Here is a 12502-nt window from a genome sequence, read left to right on the forward strand (position 1 = left end):
CTACATAGTGAGTTCAAGGCCAGCTTGGAATTCATGAAATCCTGTCTCAAAAGCACCACTACCACTAAAATAAAGCAGTAAGGGATGGATGTCATTGAGACACAGTTGTTTAGAAATTTGCACGACTTAAATAACTGCACAGTGAGGCAGCACCCGTCCTTTCCTACAAACTCTACTCGAAGAGGCTTACAGAATGAAAAGCCCTGGGAGGCATGGTGCCTCACTCTGGACAAAGGACAGAAATGCTCCATGCTCATCACCAAAGCTCTGGCTCCTGTTCCTAGTTCTTCTCTTGTGAAGCGGCCTACAGCAGGCAAGTACCTCATTCCTCTTTAGATCCCCCGTGGTCCCCGGAGCTCAATGTGGGCACAAATCGCTGATTCCTGGCCACTGACATTTGCTAGCACAGAAAATTAATACTAGACAATTCAATTTTTAAAAATTAGCAATGATGCTGCTATATACCTGTAATCCTAGAACATGGAAAACTGAGACAGGAGGGTTGTATGTGTTTGAGGCCAATAATACATAGAAAGTCTGTTCCAGACCAGCCAGGGCTACATAGTTAAGTTCTTGTCTCAAAAACAAACAAACAAAAAAATTATGGAGGATAAGACACATACACGCACCACCCATGTCATAACCACAACCTATAATATATTTTACCTAAAGAAAAATTAATCTGTATTCATACTTCTAATGCCATTTTACTAGAAGTATAGGAGATCAACAGAACAGGCAAAACAAGATTATAAGAGCACACAGAATAATTTTGGGCACCACAGAGGAAAACAGCCAAATTCTACTAAAGGTTTACAAAACAAAAGGCTTCCAAGACTAAACCAGTCAAAGAATGAGTTAAAACAGACTAAGCGCAAAGTGCAGAAGGAGCCTGATCCCTGGTAAACCAACTACAGAGAGATTGTACAACAGCAAGGGAAGTCTGCATGTTGAGGAATTAACTTTGTTGGATATGATAATTACACAGTGGTATTTCTTCTTAAATTCCTTTAGTTGTGTACACCAAACAAATTTATAGGAAAAATGAGATGGTGCCTACAAGCTCCAGGAAAGTAAAAACTGAGGAGCTAACACAGGCAAAATACTGACAGCAGCTAAAGCTGAGTAATGGGTATAATGAGGGACAATTCTTGCCATTATTAGATAGACTGAAATGTTTAATAAGAAAATATTTTACATTCAAAATAAGAATGCAAGTTACAAATGGGAGAAAATTAATAATATATCTAAGGATCACTGCTCAGTAACCAGAATATATGAAGAGCTGCAGGGAAACAATCAGTAAAGGAAAACCAGTCAACATAAAATGGCCAAAGCTATTAAAACAACCTCAGAAGGAAACTTCAGTGCATTTGCCCATACACACGCTCCACTTAACTAACAAACAAGAAGCAGCACATCTGTCCTTCAGAGGGCCTAGTTAAAAATTGCCAGAGCAACCAGTCATTCCCGAGTGGTCTGCTCTCACTCAGGTGAGTTACGAAGACAAGCAGTGTCACTTACAGACCATGTGACTGTGATCTAGAAACTGTCCTGAGAGATAACCGGGCTCTGCTGGCCACAATGCTGCCAGATAAAAGGGCCTCGGAACGTTAATACTCTATGATGAAAGGCATTATTTTAATTGAATCGAAGCTAATTGTCCCCAACAGCAAATTACCTCATTCAGTTATCTTAGAAAATATTTACTAACCAGTCTGTCCTGGAGGTATAAGGCACATTACCTCAAAGCTACACATTTTGTAAACATTTTGACTAATTGTTTCGTTTCCAGGAGCTGAGTAGTTTGTTTTATTATGTCTTTTTAAAAATACAGAGTTGTCTCTCAGTGTGGGAGGAGGGGCTGGCTCTAGGACCCCTGCAGACAGAAGAATTTATAGAAACAGAGCAGCATAGTCCTTTAAGTCATTTTTATAATACTTGTCATAGCCACACAGTACAAATACTTTGTACATATTGTTCTTCTGAACTGTCTAGGGAATAATCATAAGAACAGAAGTCTGACTATGTTCAGAACATACAGTGTTTCTTCCAAATATTACCATCCATGGTTGGTTGAGTTCCTGGATGCAGATCCCACAAATACAAAGAGCTCACAATATTGATACTGTTGTTGTTATTCTAGATGCTATAGGCCTGAAAGCATCTACTATGTGTTTATCATGTGTTATAAAAGCAAAATTTATTTTCTAAAGAGATATTTGACTGATAAAACAGGTGTCCTAGTCTAACATTCTTAGCACCCTTACTTTAAGAAAATGTAGTTTCTCATGCAGCTCACCAAAAGGATCAGGTTTCAATGCCTATAACACACTGAAAGAACCACATATTGGAGCTCTATATACTTGCTTGGAAGTATTCCTAAAACTCTGCATGCACCAGAAGTTCCTAAAGACCGGGCTAAATATTTACATAGTATGCGCAAAGGATTTATAATATTATCAACGCTTATGCATCATGAAACAGCCTCAAGAGGTAGGGGATGAAAGGGGCAAAGTGATAACCTAAGATGCCTAATTCACTCTCCACTCATTGCTGACTAAAGTCACTAAACAATTTCTAGCACCCTGGACCCCAGGTATTGGATGATATGCTAATCCTAGCCTCCAACTTGCTGTAGCCATCTGACTTTCCATGGACACACTGTGTGAGAAACCACCACTTAGAACCATGCCTCACTGTGGAGGTAGGTCAAAGGCTTTGGGATGCATGTACAGGTCTGTGTTAGAAGCTTATTTTAAAAGGTCAAGATCATGGCACCATTTTAGACTACATCTGAATCTTCTGTAAATTCTGGAACATAAGAGGCTTATCTCTCATTTGCTACACAATGGAAACTACCATGTAAGTGTATTTTCCCCATTAAATGGCAAATAACTGCACAAAATTAATTGCTTCCTACTGATTTCTTGGAGAAAAAAAATATAAATTCATTAGCCTGATGGCTGACTTAGCTTTCTAGACATTTCTTTCTTTTCCACCTTTATGACTAGCCGTATGAAACATTCTTTAGTGCCATTGACACTCTATGCTCTTTCTAGTCTACATTTTGCAGAAAATGTTGTAACCTCACTGGGAATACATCCCCCCAGTTACCACCTCTTGTGCCAGGCTAATTCCAGATAAACCTTCTGCTTTTGACTGAGGCAAGTTTCTTCAAGACATCTTGCCTGTTAACTCCACTCCAAGGCAGCTTTACACTGCCAGAACAAAAATACCTGAGGTTGGGTAGCTATACAAAGAAAAGTTTATTTTGTTCACAATGTGATAGGTTCACAGGTATGGCACCAGCATCAGCTTGTCTCTGGTAAGGCCACTGAGGCAGATGTTATCACATCTGTGATTATATAGAAAGAAAAAATGTAATCAGACAGGAAGCCAGAACAACTTAGAAATCAGGTTACTTTTATGTCAACCTGACACAAGCCAGAGTCATTTAGGAAGAGGGAACCTCAACTGAGAAAATGCTCCCATGAGACTGGCCTGTGGGCAAGTCTGTGGTAAATTTTCTTGACTGATAACTTATGTAGAACTCACTATACACAGGGCCACCCCTGGCCTTGTGGTACTGGGTTCTGTAAGAAGTCAGGCTGAGGAAGCTATGAGAAGCAGCCAGTGAGCAGCACTCCTCTATGGCCTTTGCATCAGCTCCTGCCTCCAGGTTTCCTGCCCTGTTTGAGGTCCTGTTCTGACTTCTCTCAATGATGGACTATGGTGTAAAACCAAAAGCTGAAATAAAAATTTTCTCCCCAAGTTGTTTTTGCTCATGGCATCATATTACAGTAATAGAAACCCTAGTAAGACACGGGGTTATTCTTATAACAATTTGCTCTTATGAGAACTGACTCAGAGTTCTAGTACTTTATTCCCTTCAAAGGATAATACTCACAATGGTCTCCCAATGAGGCTTTAACTCTTAGAAGATCCACCTCTTAACAGCTCCATTCATGCCCTGTTATGGGGCTGACAAAATGGTTGAGCAGGTAAAGGTGCTTGCTGCCCAGCTTAGTAGAAAAGAACCAAGCTCCTCTGCATGTTGTCATCTGACCTCCACACATGGCGTGCCATGGCACAAAATCATATACACAGGCTTTAAAACAAGCAAACAAAAAACAGATCCACACACAGCAAAGAATCTGGGTGAGATATGCTTCTTCAGTTCTATACTACAACTGCTCTGTTCCCATCACAGCACTTACAGCAAGTCATACATGCAACTTCCTGTTCAGCTATTTCTCCCACCAGAATATACTATCTTCACAGACAAGAGACTAAAGCAATTTTCTCTTTCTCATTGTTTCTCAGACACTAAGTATAATGCCCAGTTTACAGCTGGTACCCAATAAGCAGTTGCAAGGGTTGGGATTGAAGCTTGGTTCTAAAGCTCTACTTGCCTAGCATGTGAGGCCGAGTTCCATCCCTAGCACCAAAACCCCAAGTAAACAAAGAGAAGTCTATCATCTCAAAACAAATAAGAACCCCTAAGAAGCACGTGCTGAGTGAGAGAAGCAAAGGAATAGACAGAGAATGAAAAAGGAATCAAAATCAAGATAGCAACAAAACAATCCTACCAAGGCCTCACTGGCAATCCAAAACTGATACTATTAACAAACTGAGACATCCTGTGAGGACCTGACATTTATTAAACACAAACAGATAAAGCTTTTCCCACTGGTTTACAAACAGTTCATTTCTAGTTCACCCCGAAATGCAAACAGGCTGATTGATGTTACCGCCACAGACATAAGAAGCCCTGAGGTGAGTTCTTTAGGGACAGAGAAGGCAGTTAAGATAAACTTGTTTATTTATGTATTCAAAAATAGCTCAGCAACCTTTTAAAAAACAGAAGGGATGGACAGAAAAAGAAAAGAAAAAAGAAAAAAGCTGACCTGCCATTGGCTCACCCTCCTAGAAAGAGAAAAGGCAACTCAAAAGTTGAGTGGAGTAAGACAGGCAGACATGGGTAAAAACAGGGCAAAGGTGAGAGCAAAGCAGCTTTGACACACTGTCAGACCATGTGAGACCTATGTTAATCTTGGTCTCAGCGGGTAAGGTCATGTCAGCCAACCAAGAAGATGCTTGCTGGGGCTTCTGCCAAAACTTCCTCAAAATATGACCACAGGACATCAGACAAGGCACTCCAAAATATACTTCATAGGCATATGCTGGCCTGGCTATTCCGAGAAACTAGTCAAAGGCATAGCTATCAAAAACTTGTACTACAACATTTACATCTATAAATAAAATCTGCATTAGTGACAATATGCATATAAGCAAAAGGACTGCTTAGAGACAAGCTGATTTGTGAATGATGCCTATCTTCATTCACCACAAAAATTTCTCCTTTAGGCCTCCCTTAACCTGAAAACTGTCTCTGTTCCTATCTGTCATTGTAAAGAAGCTTCAATCCTCTGCCTCTTATTCGAGTCTGATAATATGCGGGACTGTCATGTTTTTAACTTCAATTTTTATTATTAATCTGTACATATAGATTTGTGTGTATTAGTGAATATAGGAATGTATGCATACACAAACAACTCAGGAGACTGTTCTTGCATTCCACCTTGTCGGAGACAGGATCTTCTGTTGCCTGTAGTTAGTATGTCACGCTAGGTGGCCCATGGCTTCTAGGCAATTCTACTGTCTCCATGTCCTATCTCAGCATAGGAGTGCTGGGATTACATACACACTTTCCCATGATCAGCTTTATGGAAAAATGCTTTACCCACTGAGCAATCCTCCAATCTAAAATGCTTGTTTAACTGCTAATCTGTTGTATATCAATTTAATTCACAAAGGCAAAGAGTGCTAGGCCCTTCTGCTAACACGGACATTACATGCAGCACTCTGCATCTGCATCACTGTGGTAAAGGGAGTCAAGTAGCACTTCTGTACCTCACCTGTTCAATGCGGACTTCACAAGGCCTGGCCAATGTTTGGAACAAAGCAGGGAGGCAACAGAGATTTAATAAACTAATAGAATGTCTGCTTAGCACCGACTGGTTTTAAAAGTGTAATTAAAATTATGCTAGGCCTACTTCTTTCTTTAAAAAGATTTAACATTTTTAATTTATTTTATCTATGCGTGTCTGTGTTTGCATGCATGAGTTTAAATGAACCATGTACATATAGCAGCTCAAGGATTCCTAGGAAGTTGAGTTACAGGTAGTTGTACACCTCCATGTGAGTGGTGGGAACTAAATCCTGGCTTTGTTTGGTTTAGTTTTTTGTTTTGTTTCAAATGTCATTTTATTGCAAAATGGTATAACTAATTACAGGTTTAAACTCTAACTTGGTAATTTTAGTCACACAGCAAGTTGCTGCAAATTGCTTATTCAAAAGTGGTCACCAGACAACTCCAGACACAGAGCAAGGATCAAAAATACCTTACTGGCCACAGGGTTAAGCCGCTAGACGGACCTAGATCATTTCTTACACTGTAATTTCAAAAGACAGCAATATAGAAAGAGTTCTCCACACAGACTAGTTCCCGTTTAAGTTAACTCTCTGGCTGTTCCCATCTGAGAGATACATTCACATAACTGGCTGAGCTTGAGCCTTCTCTGTGACCAGCTCACTGTACTTGAAAATGGTCTGCTTTTCCTGCTGTGCAGAAATGCTCTGCACCACCTGCTTTTCACCCAGTCTATCATGGGCTCTAGCGCCATGTTCTGTCCAGGAACATGACAGTCCAGATGATTCTTCACCTCCTTATATGCTCTATGTAGCCATTCCCGATAAGTGACCTCCAAGGCAAGGGCAATGTTATCTCTCTGAACATCAGAGAGGTAAAGGCACTTTTGAGGCAGCGCCTGCTGTGCCATACTAATTGCTTCCTGGATTTGTCTGGTGGCCAACTGCTTTACGTCTAGTCGAGCAAGTTTTTGCTCATTAAGTTTATTTAGTAAAGTCTCCAACACAGGCACCATATTTCTTAATCACACAGACAATCAATCCTACTAGTGATATGGGAGAAAAGGTCTCTAGGGTAATCACACATATTTTGTGGGATAAAAAATATAAGTGAAGCCCAGTTCTATCAGTTTTAGGTAAAGGAACTAGAAAACTTCCTCAGGAATCAGCCCAAGACATACTTTTCCTCTATACTCAGGAAGAGGTGGTATAGGGGCAAGACATGGCTGTGCTATGTGAAAGACCCTGTTGCCTGTAACACTCCTGGTCCCAGGATGGCCACATTCTTCAGGCATGGGGCCGCGATGGCGGTGGCAGAAAGTACTACCTGGGACAGCACTGTCTGTGAAGGTCCAGACCATGGTCTTCATGTCCCTGGGAACCCAGGCCCCAGCAAGTGCTTTTAACTACTGTGAGCCGTCTCTACAGCCCCTATCCTTACTTGTTTTGCTTGCTTAGACAGAGGCCACTATACAGCCCTGACTAGCCTGGAACTCACTGTGTATACCAGGTTGGCATCAAATCACAGACACCCACCTGTATTTGACCCCTGAGTGTTAGGATTAGTTTGTGTGCCACCACTCCTAGCTAACCCTACTTCTGTTATGAAAGAAAATTCATATAATAAAATACCGCAGGAAAAATATAAAACACAAACCTACTAAGTTTAGTCATTAGTCTTTAAGTGTCCATCTGTAACTCTCTTTTATTTATATATTATCTTATGATCTGCTTTTTTTTACACTGATACATCAAGAATAGTTTCAGCCAGGTATAGAGGCACTCTCCTGTAATTCCAGCATTTGGAAGATGGAGGCAGGCAGATGGTGAGTTTAAGGACAGCCTAGGCTACATAGTGAAACTTGTTTCAAACAAAACAAAACACACCCAGTTCCATGTCCTGAAACCACCTTTGAAAGCAGCTGTAGGGTGACATATTCTGGGTCTCTTCTTGAGTTCAGAACTTCCTTCAGGGCACTAACCAGGAAACCAACATGAAAGGGCTTAATTCCCTTTGCTAAATGCTGTGGACAGTGGTTTTTTTCCTCCAGCCATGTCCTGTTTGTCACCGGGTCTGTCTATACATTCCACATCTAGTCATGGTAATGCTACAGATCTCGCCCTTGAGTTCTGTGAGAGCACCTGAGCTTATGCCACTTCGTAATACTCTGAATCCAGCCTAATATTTAACAGCTTATAATAATAATAATAATAATAATAATAATAATAATAACAACAACAACAACAACTTGGCCTGAGGTTAAGAGTTCTTGCTCTTCCAGAGGACCTGAGCTCAGTTCCCAGCACCCAATTTAAAATTGCCTGTAAACTATCGCTAACCTGAGAGGGTGTCTACACACATATAGTATATACTTATACAGACATATACACAGATAAAAATGTAAAAATTAGAAAACAGTAAGAACATGTACTACAGTTATAGAGGACCTGAATTTGGTTTCAAGTACCCACATCAGGTGACTCAGAAGTACCTATAACTCTGGCTTCAGGAGATTCCAGATGCTTCTGAGCTCCTTGGGCACCTGTACACCACACACAATAAGATGGCTCTGTGTGTAAAAGTGCTTGCTGTACAAACCTAGTGACTTGAGTTTGATCCCCAGAACCCACATAAAAAGCTGGATGTAGAAGTGCATATCTGTAATGCCAGCTCTTATATCATCATATGGAAGACAGAGGCAGGCAAAATGCCTGGATACTAGTGGGTCGGTTAACCTGGGGTTTACACAGCAGAAATAAGAAAAGACCCAGCCTGGAAAGAATGTAGAGGGTAAGAACTGACTCGCAAAAGTAGTCCTCCACACATGGATGTCCCGGCTAAGATTTCACCTGAATCAAGCGTCAATCTCTCTTAGGAACTCTGTAGTTAAGATCTGCCACGTACAGGGAAAGCTAAAACGCCACAAGTCTATGTTTTGGAGCTTTAACAAAGGCATCCCTATGTAAACAATAATGCAATGGAAAAAGGCTTTTAAATTAAACATGAATCCAAGAAAATGAAGTTACCCCCAAGAGTCCATATACACACAGTCACATCATTCTCAATCACCTCAGAAGAGGGATCAATAGAGTAATGCACAAAGGATTGAAAAGAAAGCAAGCAAGGGCAAGCAAAAGCAAGCAGGCCTGAGGATCTGCACAGAAAACAGCAAAAAGGCGGAGGCTGGGCCCAGCTTTGACTTACTCACAGGCCATGGAGCAAACACCATAAACTCTGTTGTTATACGGAAATAAACTCTGAAGGCAAAAAGCTGGAGGTCTACAGTTGGTGTTTCAAATAGTAACCCAATAAACTATTAAAATGGAGCTGCTCCCTACATTCTGACCAATAAAATCAGCCCAGGAGAAAAATTTAGCTAAGGGTCTGTCTCCTTGACACACTGCTTGCTGATAAAAGAGCAAGCTCATCTTAAGAAAAACAACGTCTCCAAATGGAAACAAGCCTACAAAGAGACAAAGCACACATGGGAATTTCAAAGGATATGATCAAATAACTTGGTAAAAAGATATTGGGATTTGGAATGAGACTTTTTTTTTTTTTTTTTTTTTTTTTTTTTGGTGTTTTGAGACAGTGTTTCTCTGTGTAGCCTTAGCTATCCTGGACTTGCTTTGGTAGGCTTGGCCTCTGCCTCACCAGGTTCTGAGATCATAGCTGTACACCTGGCTCTTTGCCTCTGTTCTTGGAACCTTACTCCCAACCCTGAATGGGTTGACACCAGCACATACCCTTCAGTGACAGAGGGTCAGTGCACAAAGAGATCAATTATGAGGCAATCAGGAAGAGATAAAACTGCATGCTGGTGTATGCCTATAATGTCAGCATTCAGGAGGTTGAGGCAGATGGATCGCCAAGTAGGAGACCATCATGTTTTTATATTTTGTTCAAACAATAAGAACAACAACAAAGAAAGAATGAACATCAAGAAAGGATGTTATCAGCAGTCCTTGAGTCCAATCTATAATTCAAGCTCATGGGTAGGGATGTAACTGCAGAATACTTTCGAAGCAAATACAAGGGCCTGGGTTTGAGCCTTCACACCAACAAAACAAAACCCTCAAGCCTCTGTAACCCCTGCAGTGGCTCTAACAGGACCAAGGAAAGCCTTGGGCCTCAGAACCTCTGTGAAAGTGCTAACATGGATCACATCTCCCAGCCTTCTCTCATGCCTTCCCTTCCTATCCTCTGGGGACAGCTGCCAGATTCTTGAACTTGCTGAATGCTTTCTAACCCTTCCCTTTCAGAAGCTGCTCTACAGATGGAGAGTTCCCTAACAGCTCAACTGGCTATTAAAGTACTCTATCCAAAGAGAACTCTTGGTTCTAAAGTGTTCTGGCTGCTAGCTATCCTCCTGGGAAGTCACTGTTCCAGGGGTAGACTTGGAAACACATTTCCACTCATTTCACTGCCAGGAGGAGAGTCAGTATTCCTTTTTCACATTCCTTTTATGTGCAAGTTTCCATTTCAGCAGGTTGTATGGTCTTTTTTTCTCATAAGAAATTGTTTCTAAGAAATTTTTTTCTTGGGCTGGCAAGATGGCTCCTCAGGTGAAGGCAGTTTTCCCAAGCTTAGCAGGCTGAGTTCAATCCCTGGGACCCACACAGTTGAAGGAGAGAACCAGCTCTCATGAGTTGGCCTCTGACCTCCACATGTACACAGCAGCACCGAAGCACCTCTGCACACCCCAAAACTCTCAGAATGAAGAACTCAGTCTGTAGTACTTGGCTTCAGTAGTCATTCGTAAGCAATCTGTGCTAGACTACTTGCAGGCTCCTCTTTTACCCTGGCTGTACGTTCTTCCTTTCTTTCAAGAGGTAGGTTTACTTCCCAACTCCTTGTCTCCAGAATGCCTTGTGACTTGCTTTGATTAATAGAGGCCATGGACATGGCACTGTGACAGTCTTAGGCTTTTGAGAAGGAAGGCTACCTTTGTATTCACCCCCTTAAAGATCCAAGTGCCAGGGTACTGCTAGGAAGTCCCATCAGCTTCCAGTCATTAGTGCTTCCAGTTCTAGGACTGGACATGTGAATGTGAGGTCAGCTTGGCCTGGCCAGCCCTGGTTGAGGTCTCAGATGACATTTCAAATGATGTTACATGGTACAAAAGAACAATGTGGCTGAATCCAGCAACACATAACATTGTGGGAAATTATAAACTGTTATTTTAGCCACTAAATTTTAGGGTGGTTTGTTGTGCAGCAAAGTGCTATAATTAAAGGCACTGAGTTAGACTGTGGAAAAGAGTCAGTAACAAGGAACATACAAGTTACTTTATTATGTTGAATTACTACGTTCTTGAGACTGGTAATCCGAAATCAGTACTGAAGTTGTCAGCAGGGTACCTTTGGAGGCTGGATGAGAGAATTTTACCTTCACCTCTTGCAGCTTCTGGTGATAACCAACATTTCTTAGCTTGTGGCTACCTTCATTACTCCAGTCTCTGCCTCTGTGGTCACACAATTTCTCCCCTGTCTCTCAGAACTTCCTTTTTCAGGTATCTAAGTGATTTATTACACCTCAGCAGATTACCTGCTGGGCTTGTATATGGTCTAAAGTGCCTCTGTGTAAAGAATCATGTGTTGAAACCTGGCTCCAGTGTCTCCCGCTTTGAAAGCTGGTAAGCCCACATACCCAGAGAAGGTTCGTGCTGTAAAAGACCTAAAAAGAACTTATGTTTACCTCAGGCTGATTCCCAGCACCGACACAGGCTTCAACAATCAAAACCCAGTGAAATCAGTGACCCTGAGAGAGGGGAGGGTCTGACTGCTGGACTTAGAGTAGATTAAAATATACAGATTTAAACAAAAAGAAAAATCATAAGGGCACACAAAGAATCTTAAAAGTATCACCTATTCACAGGGGAAAAAAATACAACAAATTTTCCCTGTGAAAAACCAGTGGGTGGACTGGCTGGACGAAGACTTTAAAACAATTGTCTTAAAGATGTTTGAGGAATTAAAGACAAGGAAAAAGTCAAGGAAACAATACATTAACAAAACAGATCACTACACAGAGAAAAGCCTAAATAAATAATAGAAGAAACTCTAGAGCTGAAAAGGAGAATGGCTAAAGTAGAAATTTCACTGAAAGAAAGAGGAGACTACCAAGGTGGATAAAGGACACGGAGGGACTGTGTCTAAAGGACAGAAACAAAAGTTTAAGAAATGCTGGCTGAGCCTAAGGGACCTATGTGACACCACAAAGACCCACCCCAATTTCTACCTCATCTATGAATTTCCGAGCACATAAAGGGGCCGGTCCTATAGATCCAAAGCTGCAGAATCTCCATGATACAGGGCAACAACAGAATAACCCAGAGGAGTCTCAATGAGGATCCAGTATTGATAGTATAGCAGAAGCCAGAGGCCTCCAACCAATGACTCATTACGATAAACATTTGCAAGCAAAGAAGTTTGGACAAAGAGTATACTGTGGGTCACACTGTAGCTTCTACAATGAGATTTTTTTTCTCCTTTTTGGGGAGAAGACTGGAAGGGTGAAAGGCACGTACAAGGGAACAGGGAGATGAGTGGGATTGTGGTACATGAT

The 12502-nt window shown here is 41.3% G+C and overlaps 1 protein-coding gene and 1 pseudogene across 1 annotated transcript in view; both read right to left on the reverse strand.

The window, feature by feature from the left end:
* The window catches only part of Thada (THADA armadillo repeat containing), a 296591-nt gene that overhangs the window by 173329 nt on the left and 110760 nt on the right, over positions 1 to 12502 (reverse strand). The window lies entirely within an intron of this gene.
* The window catches only part of LOC129687143 (ATP synthase F(0) complex subunit B1, mitochondrial-like), a 29422-nt pseudogene continuing 23475 nt past the window's right edge, over positions 6556 to 12502 (reverse strand).

The sequence above is a fragment of the Psammomys obesus genome, unplaced genomic scaffold (assembly GCF_907164565.1).
Source record: "Psammomys obesus unplaced genomic scaffold, mPsaObe1.curated_primary_1811, whole genome shotgun sequence".
Lineage (NCBI taxonomy): Eukaryota > Metazoa > Chordata > Mammalia > Rodentia > Muridae > Psammomys > Psammomys obesus.